This window comes from Paramisgurnus dabryanus, chromosome 19, assembly GCF_030506205.2.
Source record: "Paramisgurnus dabryanus chromosome 19, PD_genome_1.1, whole genome shotgun sequence".
Lineage (NCBI taxonomy): Eukaryota > Metazoa > Chordata > Actinopteri > Cypriniformes > Cobitidae > Paramisgurnus > Paramisgurnus dabryanus.
In genome coordinates, this window is record NC_133355.1 from 27,814,858 (window position 1) to 27,825,594 (window position 10,737).

General features: G+C 36.7%; 1 protein-coding gene and 1 pseudogene across 2 annotated transcripts in view; one reads left to right on the forward strand and one right to left on the reverse strand.

Annotated features, from left to right (window-relative positions):
- The window catches only part of LOC135784994 (uncharacterized), a 242,196-nt gene that overhangs the window by 36,914 nt on the left and 194,545 nt on the right, over nt 1–10,737 (reverse strand). The window lies entirely within an intron of this gene.
- The window catches only part of LOC135785125 (uncharacterized), a 37,606-nt pseudogene continuing 33,070 nt past the window's right edge, over nt 6,202–10,737 (forward strand).

Consider the following 10,737-nt stretch of genomic DNA (forward strand, 5'->3'; position numbering starts at 1 on the left):
TTTATTTCTCTTCCTTACTGCTACCCTACACTTATCATCCCACCAAGGCATTATTTTCTTTTCCCCCCTTCCACTACTTCTCAGAATAGTCTCTGCTGCTGCCATTTTAATTCCCTGCTTAATTTGATTATCTAGACTTCTTACACTCTCATCATTACTATGACGCAATCGTTAGCATAGTTTTACTAAAACTGCTTCTACTGGGCCATAACGTAAGATACAAGGTAATGGAGCCTTTTATACATTTTCGTGTTTCTTTAGAAATAATTGATGCACAAATTGAGTCTTTAAACGCCTCAGATGTAAAGTTATTCACTGTCAAAGTGACGCCAAAATGAATGGGAGTCAATGGAATGCCAACAGCAGGTGGGGGTCCGCTAGCTAATGGCGGTGCCCAGGGCTGCTTCAATAAAATATGAAACCCTGCCCCCCTGGTTTCGACACTTGGGCTGAATCCGAAATCGCATACTTACTGTGTAGGTACTGAATTTCACTGGGTACCTACTTAACGTGCGCTAGGCAGTATGTACGTTCGCGTTAAGTATGGACAGCATTCGCCATGTTGACGTTATCATGTGACATATGACGTAGTAAACTTGTTCGAGTTCATGCGGAACCACAAGAACTGACAGGAGATTGACATCACAATACCGCGAGAGCAACTCGAAATCAGACTTCTCCGTGTGATTTCTGGAATCGCTCTCACGGTACTTTGATGTCATCCAGCTGTTGGTTCTTACAGCGGTGCATAAACTCGAACAAACCTAATAACAGACATGAAAACGTATGCGTGTGTATGAGGGACAGGTGCACTAACACCTTGATCTGTAACAGTGTTACAGATATATTACACATTATTTTGTAGTGGACAAAATAAGTAAAACAAGCAAATTGTAATTTAATATCTATTGTCAGATGACAGCTGTGCTTGAATACAAACTAGACAATGCAGGCAAGGCAATATGATTATATACATTTTAGTGAAGCAATCTCTTGTATTTACTTAAAACAACAGGAAACATGAATAAAAAAATGAATGAATAAAACCATCACAATAAATGAAAACGTATAGAAGTGAATCCCACATGAAACAAAACTTTATTCAAATGTATTTTTCTAACAAACCATCACATATTTACTGTCAGCTCAACACAGCTGTGACAATTCTACAGCAAAGCTGTAGAATTGCCTACTGATTTTATGGATACTGAGGATTCGGACGTACTACTCTGTTCACGTGCTGTTTCCCCTACTACATTTTCAGTAAGTAGGCGGTTTCGGACAATACGTACACGTGCCTCTGAATCTCGCGAGAAATAGTCCAAAATCTCGCTAATTCTCGCCTACCCTTTTACGTATACTGAGGTTTCGGACATACTATTCGTTCGCCTACTGCTTTTTGCCTACTATATAGTATGGCAGTATGCGGTTTCGGATTCAGCCTTGCTGAGTCCCAATTCGCATACTATCCGTCCTAAATAGTATTCGAAACTAGAATTAGTACGTCCCAAATCGTAGTATGTTGAAATGAGTATCCCAAAGATACCCGGATGGTCTACTATTTCTGGTTAGAATTCGAAGTGCAGATCAATGCACACTCTAACGGCTAATATTGCCCACAACCCATTGCGTGCGGGAGGGAGGAGCTTAACCACACTGACCCTCTTGCTTATTTGTAGTAATACTGTGGCTGTAGAAATGTTAACTTTATTAGTCCAGCGAAAGAAACATGGTTACTACACTTTTACTGTAGTAAAAGCATGGTTCATTTTCATCTGGGTATTTTTGAGTTATATGTAAGTATAAAATATGTTAAACAATAGTTATACTATAAACTTTTTAATATTAGGACTTTAAAATAAGTAGCTTTTGTTAAACACATTGCACATGAACGTCAGAACCAGCCTCCTCACAAACGACCTGCGTTTGGTTCTAATGACGCTCTGCTTCACTCCTCAACTTGGTAGAATACAAAATGTATTGTGAAAAAAAAACGATGAGAAATAAAGATGGGAATAGTAAATAAAATTATATGTGACATGAGTTACAAGAATGAATGAAATATTGTTAACAGTCGTGGTGTGCGTAACAAGGCAACCACGTTTTCGTTCACGTTGCATGACGTCATCGAAGTACGTCCCAGAACGTGCACACTCTTTTGCTACATTTTAATTCACTTATAAAATTTGGGTTTGGGAATTTTTTCACTAGCGCAATTAAAACCCTTTATAAGAATATCAATAGTTCAATTAAATTGATGGGTGGCACTTCTAGTCTGTTTAATTTGTCAGGAAACATTAGGCAAGGTTGCCCTGTCTCTCCATATTTATTTCTGATAATAAGCCAGCTCCTAGCCTATCATGTTAAAGCTAGTACAATTAAAGGTATGACTATCGTTGATAAAGAATTAATTATAACACAATTAGCAGATGATACAACCCTCTTTCTCAAAAATGTATGCCAAGTACCCACTGCAATTAAAGTCATAGAAGAGTTTTCTAAAGCATCTGGTGTCAATCTGAATATAAAGAAGTGTGAACTTATGGCGGTTAAAGAATGTACAATGGCATCTTACTGTAACATTCCAATCAAAACAGAAGTCAAATATCTAGGAATTACAATAAATAAGAATCAGCAGAGTAGAAGTTCATTAAATTTTAATCCTATAATTCAAACAACTCAAAGGAGGTTTAATCAGTGGCTCTTAAGAGACTTATCATTAAGAGGGAGAATTCTGATTTCCAAAGCAGAAGGTTTATCACGATTAACTTACACAGCTATGGCTCTTCAGGTTGATGATAAAGTATCGAAGGAGATTGATAAAATGCTTCTTAACTTTATTTGGAAAAATAGGATACATTATATAAGAAAAACGGTTTTAATGAACTCGTATGAAAATGGTGGTCTCAATTTTCTAAACTTCACTACATTAAACAACACGTTTAAAATTAACTGGATTAGACAAATGGTTAAGTATCCAGCCTCTATTTGGAATATCATTCCCCTTCATGTTTTATCCAGTTTGGGTGGTGTTAATTTTTTCCTTGTTTGCAATTTTGATGTTAACAAAATACCTGTGAAACTTTCTGCATTTCATCGTCAAGCTTTTCTAGCATGGAATTTGATTTACAAGCACAACTTTTCACCCTATCACCAATTTCTTCCAAGATATGCATGTTGTTCAAACAGCAAAAAAGATTAGATTACCAGCAACTCTCACCCCTCTCTCCAATTCATACATTTGTAGGTAAAATTTGTGTCTCTGGTCATTATATTATTAATTATAATAGATCAATTAGAGCCCTTTTCCAGAAGGATATTGTTTCGAGACCAAACGTAATTTCGTTTTGGAATCAATTTGTAAGTGATGTTGACTGGAAAAAAGTCTGGCTTCTGCCCAATCGCTATCTTTTAACAAACAAAGTTAAAGAAATATCTTTTAAACTCCTTCACAGAATATATCCGGCTAAACATTATTTAACCAAGTTTAAAAAAGATATAGATGAAAGATGTAGCTTTTGTAAGCAGAAACCAGAGACAGCTATTCATTTATTTTGGCATTGTCCTCATGTAATTCTTTTCTGGCAAAATGTACTTAATTTTATTATTGAAAATGTTGAAGAAAGCTTTACTTTACAGTGGAAAGATGTTCTTTTAGGTATTACTGATAAACAGACCCATACTTATTTTATCAATTTTTTTATTTTCATGGCAAAATTTCACATCCACAAGTGTAAAATGTCAGGAAAAAAACATGTTTTATTGCTTTTAAAAATGAAGTTAAGTGTTATATTGATTCGATATTGCCCTCAAAAAAACGTAAACCTATCCATATTTTACAAGTATGTACTCTCTTCAAAGTCTTTTTATAATATTGTTTGTTTTTGATACCACCCCCTAGCACTTGAAATATTACTTGAGCAGTTTCATTGTGTTGTATGTACAACAATTGTTTTGTTTATATTTTCTTAATAAAAAAAAAACTATTTTGCTACACACTCAAAAGTATGTACATTTTCCTCACAAAAACAGTACATACTTTTAGGTCGTAGTAAGCGAATTGGGACTCAGCAGCTGTGTCCCAATTCAAAGGCTGCGACCTTCTAAGGACGTATTTTAAGACCGATTGCGTCACAGCAGCGCGACTTAAGGCCAGTAAGGCCGTCCCATTTCAAAGGATGCTTAGAATGAAGCCTCAAAATGCGTCCTCATTTCTCCGCGCTGTTAAGGATAGAACGAATGGATCCTTAACAGCCGAGGATATCCCAAGAGTCATTGCGCGTCTGCAACGGCTGAATATAATGGGTGGATATTCTAAAATAAACAATTAAATCCTTTATTAAATAAAAGTGTATTTATCAGAAAACATTTTTTTCTTGTAACTGTTTTAGTATTATAAGTTATGTTTTGTGTTAATAATATTCTTTTTATGTTGCGTATATTTATAAGGTTGATTAATTTGTTAAACTGTTGAATAGTTTAATATACATCAACGTGCCATATTTCTAAAATAAATTAATAATTTTTCTGATGTCATATTTATTTTAATAAGTCAGAAACGTGCAGGCGGGCGCGTGCAGCAGGTGACGCTAATTATGGATCCTCCGAAGGTTAGACCGTCTCATTTCAGTTCTCTTCGCGAACTTCTGAGGCTTCCACCTTGAAAGACCGAGTGCTCACCTTTTAAGGTCGAATGCTCATAAGGTTGCAGCCCTTGAATTGGGACACAGCTAGCTGTGTCGACATCTTCTTCTTCTTCTTCTGTAGTTTTTACTGGCAGTTTGCAAACAGTGTGCATTACCGCCATCTTCTGGACTGAGGTGTGAACTCCCTGGGAAATCAATCATGTTACTCTACTACGGAAGTAAAAAAAAAAAAAGGGGTATAAATAAATAAATTAATACAACTAAAGTTAACTAACTGGGGAACTGATGTTTCTTACTATTCTATATCCTATTTGCGAGTTGAGTTTCTTTCAAAAACATGATTACAGCTTTAATTAAAGATTGATCACCTAATAAGTTTTTTAAACACAATACATTATTTGCTGCCTTTTCTAGTTCTTTCCTTCTTTCAGAATATTCTCTACATATTAGAAGTATGTGTTCTACATTCTCTACCTCTCCACAATGTGTACATAATCCAGTTTCATGTTTACCTATTATTTTTAAACAGCCATTTAAACTTGTGTGCCCTATTCTAAGTCTTGTGATCATATTTTCCTCTTGCCTACTCAACCCACTGTATTTTTTAACTATTACCTCTTTTTGAATACTATACAAATGTCTCTGTGTCGTGTCGAGATCCTGAAGCATAGACGTTTTGAAACACTGCTCAGAAATGTGATTCGAAACACCCATGTCACGTGATGAAGTGATTCGAAACACCAAAGTCACGCATTTCACAACTGTTTCGAAAGGTGGGTTATCTGCGTTATACTGACAGGTTAGGAAAAAAAATCTGACAATACTTCAGATGCGTTTTTGCCCAGATCAAATACTCTAAATTACTGAAAACAAGTATTTTTTCCTAATTTTGTATGTAACAGTTAAGCAGGCTACTTACAAAAAAATGCATCTCAGCAACAAGTGTCCCTTGTGTGAGAATTTTTTCAAAGGCTGGAGAAATTATATGTAAAAAAGAAGTTGGCTGAATCCATCAACAGCAGAACAATTTATGAATAAACATCTCTATGTAAACCATGTGGCATATATGGCTTGATATATTTTATGAATGTCTTATTTATTTGGTATATCTTATTAAATTTATTAATACAATAAACTTGATGAAATGTGACTTAAAGACAAACGTTTGTTTTAGTTTTAAATATAAACAAACACATCGCTACATACTCAATATTTAAAATAATAATATTTATTTAAAATTGTAAAAAATATATATTTGAAATTAAGTAATTATATTTCCCAATTATATGCACGGATATGTAAGAGAATAATGACAGCGTTTTTCACAATGTACTGTTTAAAATTAAGTCAGAGAGATGTTGTTGATGAGTAACAGCTGTGAGTGATCACAACGCGCTTAGCCACATGACAGAAAAAAGTGAACAACCGTATCCCAATGTATGGGGGAGCTAGGGTCCTTATCAGTGAGACACTTTGGCTTCTTCCCTCTCCAGTACAGAAGGAGGCGCTCTGCAGCTTTTTAGTCCACCGCTAAACCGACTAAAGACAGAAAAAAAAGAGTTCGCGTGTGATGTGTTTGTGTATCTTCCTCAGTAAAAAAAGTTGAGTATTTTGTTGAGTGTAAACAGAGTCTTGTCTCTGTGTATTTTAGTGTTGAGATGTTGATGATGACAGATGAGATGAACGTGATGTGCTGTAAATCGGTAGGAACTGATCTGTCCATGCTGGATATTGATGATTTCATCACAGAAATCTCTCAGCTGAAGAAAGAGGTGGCGTTACTGGAGACAAAGCTGAGGTCAAGAGGAGATGAAGGAGTGAAGAGAGAGGTTTGTACAGCTTAAATATCCTTTACATGAATCACTCTGTCTGTTTGACAACATTGAACATTTATAATCTTACACTGAGTTCGGTTGTGTTGTGTTGTCAGGATGTGGATGTGGATTGTTGTGAATCTTCAGTGTATGTGACTGATGGATGTCTGGATTCAGTGTGGATGAGCAGAGATCAGAGCCGCACACCACAGCCACTGCTGGACTCTAAACTCTCTGAAGAGAAATCCAGACACACACAGGACTCAGAGCTCAGTCTCACTTTACTCTGTTATACTGAGTCAAAGCCCACAGACGCTCAGGACACTGTGTGTGACAGTAATCAGGGCTTACAGGATGAGGAATCTACTGATCAAACCTCCACAGAGTCTCTGGATTCTGTCTGGAACGCTGGAGAACAGCAGCAGATCCTGCAGACCACACTGAAGATGTGTTCAGTCAAACTGATCGACTGCAGGAACCTGATGATGAAGATTAAAACTGAACCCACAGAAGAGGAAGATCACAATTATAAAGAGGAAGACAATCATGCAGATGATTTAATTCCATCAGGTATGTTTCTCTTATTATAGTTATACAATTTTTAACTGTCACGTTAGCAACTGTTTTATTAAAGGGAGTTTTCGGTCAAAAAAAAAAGAAAACCCCCCCAAAAAATCTAAAAGGAGTTTAATATATCTTATCTTTAGTACTTATAGGGGCCGTTTTTAGGACAGAGATTAAATTAATCCAGTACTAGACATTAGTTATATTAAAGTATTTAAGTAGATTTTACAAAAAACAACACAAGCATGCATTTTGAGACAAAACTATGGCAGTAATATAATAAGATATATCAGTACAAGGTGTTTTTAAATGAAGTCAGCTCAAACATTTATTTCAGTCTGGCAGGAGGATAAGCCCTGTTCGGGAAACCACCCCAATGAGCAACTTAATCTCATTCTAAAAGTGTCACCATATAAAGCTACAAGGATTGTGGAAGTCTTTTGTACAAATAAAATGGTTCATTTGACTTCCCTCTTCAAAATAGTGCATTACTCACTGCATTGCATTTAATATAGGGCTGCACGATAAATGGCATGCGATTGTCACATGCATTTTTTATTTTAATTATTATTAAACCTTAATTTTACCAGGAAAGAAAGCACATTGAGATTAAAAATCTCTTTTGCAAGAGCGTCCTGGCCAAGATTGACAGATACAAGCACATTTGAGTTTGAACAAAAAACATCAACAATACATACACATACACACACAAGCAAATACATCAAAATTCCACTATCAATAACTAGTTAAAACATCTACAGCCCGATGTTTCATTTTCCAAATCATGTAAAAGTTTTTTTTAAAATGTCCAACGGAACCAGTGTCCTCAGATTTAAAGCACTCTGCAAGCAATTCCAGGCAGAAGGAGCAGCAAACTTAAATGCCTTTTTCCCACATTCAGTACGTACCACTGGAACGGACGGTAAAAATATTTCTTGTGACCAGAAAAATTTTATGTTTGTATACTAAATATATATTATACATAATATGATTAATTATATGGAAACATTAACCAATGGCCAGTAAAACCACATTAAACTCCAAAAAAGTAACTGCAGCTCCTTGCCAATAAATTCTGATTGTAAAGTACCTTACCATTAGTATAAAAGTGTATTACATAATTTTTAAAAGTTGTTAAACCCATGTCAAAAAGCGGCACAAGTGGCACAACAGGATAAGGAGGTTGAATGATTAGCAAGGGATACCATTTGTATAGAACGTGTTGTCTTTCTTAACGCCGTAACGCACCTTTGTGTGAAGTGGAAAATAAATAATTCAGCACCTTCACTTGGGACAGCGCCATGTTACGTCGACTAAGGGGCTGTTTACACTTGGTATTAAGATGTGTTTTCATCGATCGGATCACAAGTGGACGAGAGAGACCCATTACGTTTACACCTGGTATTTAAATCCATCTCTTTTGTCCACTTTCGACCGCTTTTGTCCTGAATACTGTGAGGGGGTGGTCTGTGAGACGGTGGTCGAGTCTCTCTGCTGTCATTCAAACGTGAGCGGGAGTAATTTTATGAGTTTATATGGATGCAAACTAATATTATGTCGGAGTCCGCTGCTTGTTTAGCAAGTATACATGCTGCACAGTGTTTTGTACGTTTATATGTAAGAGCTTTCTCTGAATTTTTAGCGCAATTGATGAAATAGGATCGCGCAACTTTCACGCTTTCAAAACGAAACTACGGAGAACACCCGCAGTAGTTTTATCAATGAAAGGCTAAAAATAGCGCTGTTCACTGTATGTTAATGCCAGAAGTAAAAAAAAGACGTAAAACTTGTGTTTAATACCTCAGATTAGATAAATGGGTGGAGAGAAGGCGGTCGCGTGTGGCTGTTCGAACACATTCAACCACATATGCGTTCTGCAACTTCAATGCGATCCGATCGAAAGTGGTTTCGACTACCTCTGGATGTGTTCGAAAGTGGACGCGTTCAAAACGTATTGAACACCGTTTACACCTGGCATTAACGTCGTCCACTTGTGATCCAATCGACGAAAACGGTGTTCAAAACGTTTTGAGCTCGTCCACTTTCGACCACTTTCAACCACATCCAGGCGTAGTCGAAACCACTTTCGATCGGATCGCTTTTGTAGTTGCGGAACGCAGATGTGGTTGAATGTGTTTGAACAGAACAGCCACACGCGACCGCCTTCTCTCCACCCATTTGTCTAATCTGAGGTACTTAACAACAAGTTTTCCGTCTTTTCTGACTTCTGGCGTGAACACACGGTGAACAGCGCTATTTTTAGCCTTCATTGATACAACTAAAGCGGCTGATAACCGTAGTTTCGTTTTGAAAGTGTGTGAAAGTTGCGCGATCCTATTTCATCAATTGTGCTAAAAATTCTGAGAAACCTCTAACATATACACGTGCAAAACACTGTGCAGTATGTTTACTTGCTAAACAAGTAGTGGACTCCGACATAATATTAGTTAGAATCCATATAAACTCATCATTACTCCAGCTCGTCTTTGAATGACAGCAGAGAGACTCGCCCACCATCTCGACAGACCACCCCCTCACAGTATTCAGGACAAAAGCGGTCGAAAGTGGACAAAAGAGACGGATTTAAATACCAGGTGTAAACGTAATGTGTCTCTCTCGTCCACTTGTGATCCGATCGATGAAAACACATCTTAATACCAAGTGTAAACAGCTCCTTAGAGGCAGCGTGTTAAGAAGCTTCCTAAGGGACACTTTGGGGAACACACTTAGGAACATAAACCACTTTGGTAAGATATATATTTTTGAGTCTTCTTAGTGCGCTAAGAGTGAACGTTATCGGGGAACTGGGCCCTGGAAAGTGTACGATAAACATAAAGAATTCATAAAAAATCTTAATGCAAAAAATAGCTCCTAGTGACTAGGGGTGGGCGATATCTCGGTTTTCAAACTATATCGATATATTTTTAAACCCCGAAATGGATTTTGGCATAGCGTATATATCGATATAATGTTTATATTAAATTCTGATTTCGCCACTTTGCCTTTTCTGTGTGCTGTGCTCGCCCCCGCCTCCTTGCTTTTGTTCCCCCTCCCCTCGCGTGTTGTCTAATTTAACATGGCGGCGCCCACCACGAATAGATCTTCCATGATTCCCATTTACATGTATATTTTACTGTTTAAAACGGCTTAAATTCATTGTTGCGAGCGCTCTCTCTCGTGACAGTGAAAAGGTGGCAGTGCTTTAATGTCCGTTTCTCCGTAAACTTTCTTTTTCGCGTAAATGTCGTCAGTCACGGATGTTACTGACAGAGAAGACGACTTATTTTGTTTATCACGACTAACGTTAAACTAAGGTTAGCAGTAGTGCTTCACACACACACAGACACAAACACGTTTTCTTGATATGAGAGCTTTCTCTCTCCCTATGATGCTGTGTGTAAGCGCACGTGTTCTGTAGTTTTCTGTGTAACAACAACTTGTTTTTTTCTCATATTTAACCCATTTACTCCTAAAATGCCTAAAAACTATGTTATTCCAGGATAAATACCCTTATCTCCTGAGGGTTTTCAGAAAAAATACTAAGAATTGTCAAAAACTTTATATCTGAAGTTGAGTTGTTTTATTTTTGAATAAAAAGAAGACAATATGTTTTTATTTTATTTTATAGTTAAAGTATAATTTTTGTATTTATTTTTTTAAAGGGGTAGTTCACCCAAAAATGAAAATTCTGTCATTATTTACTCACCCTTATG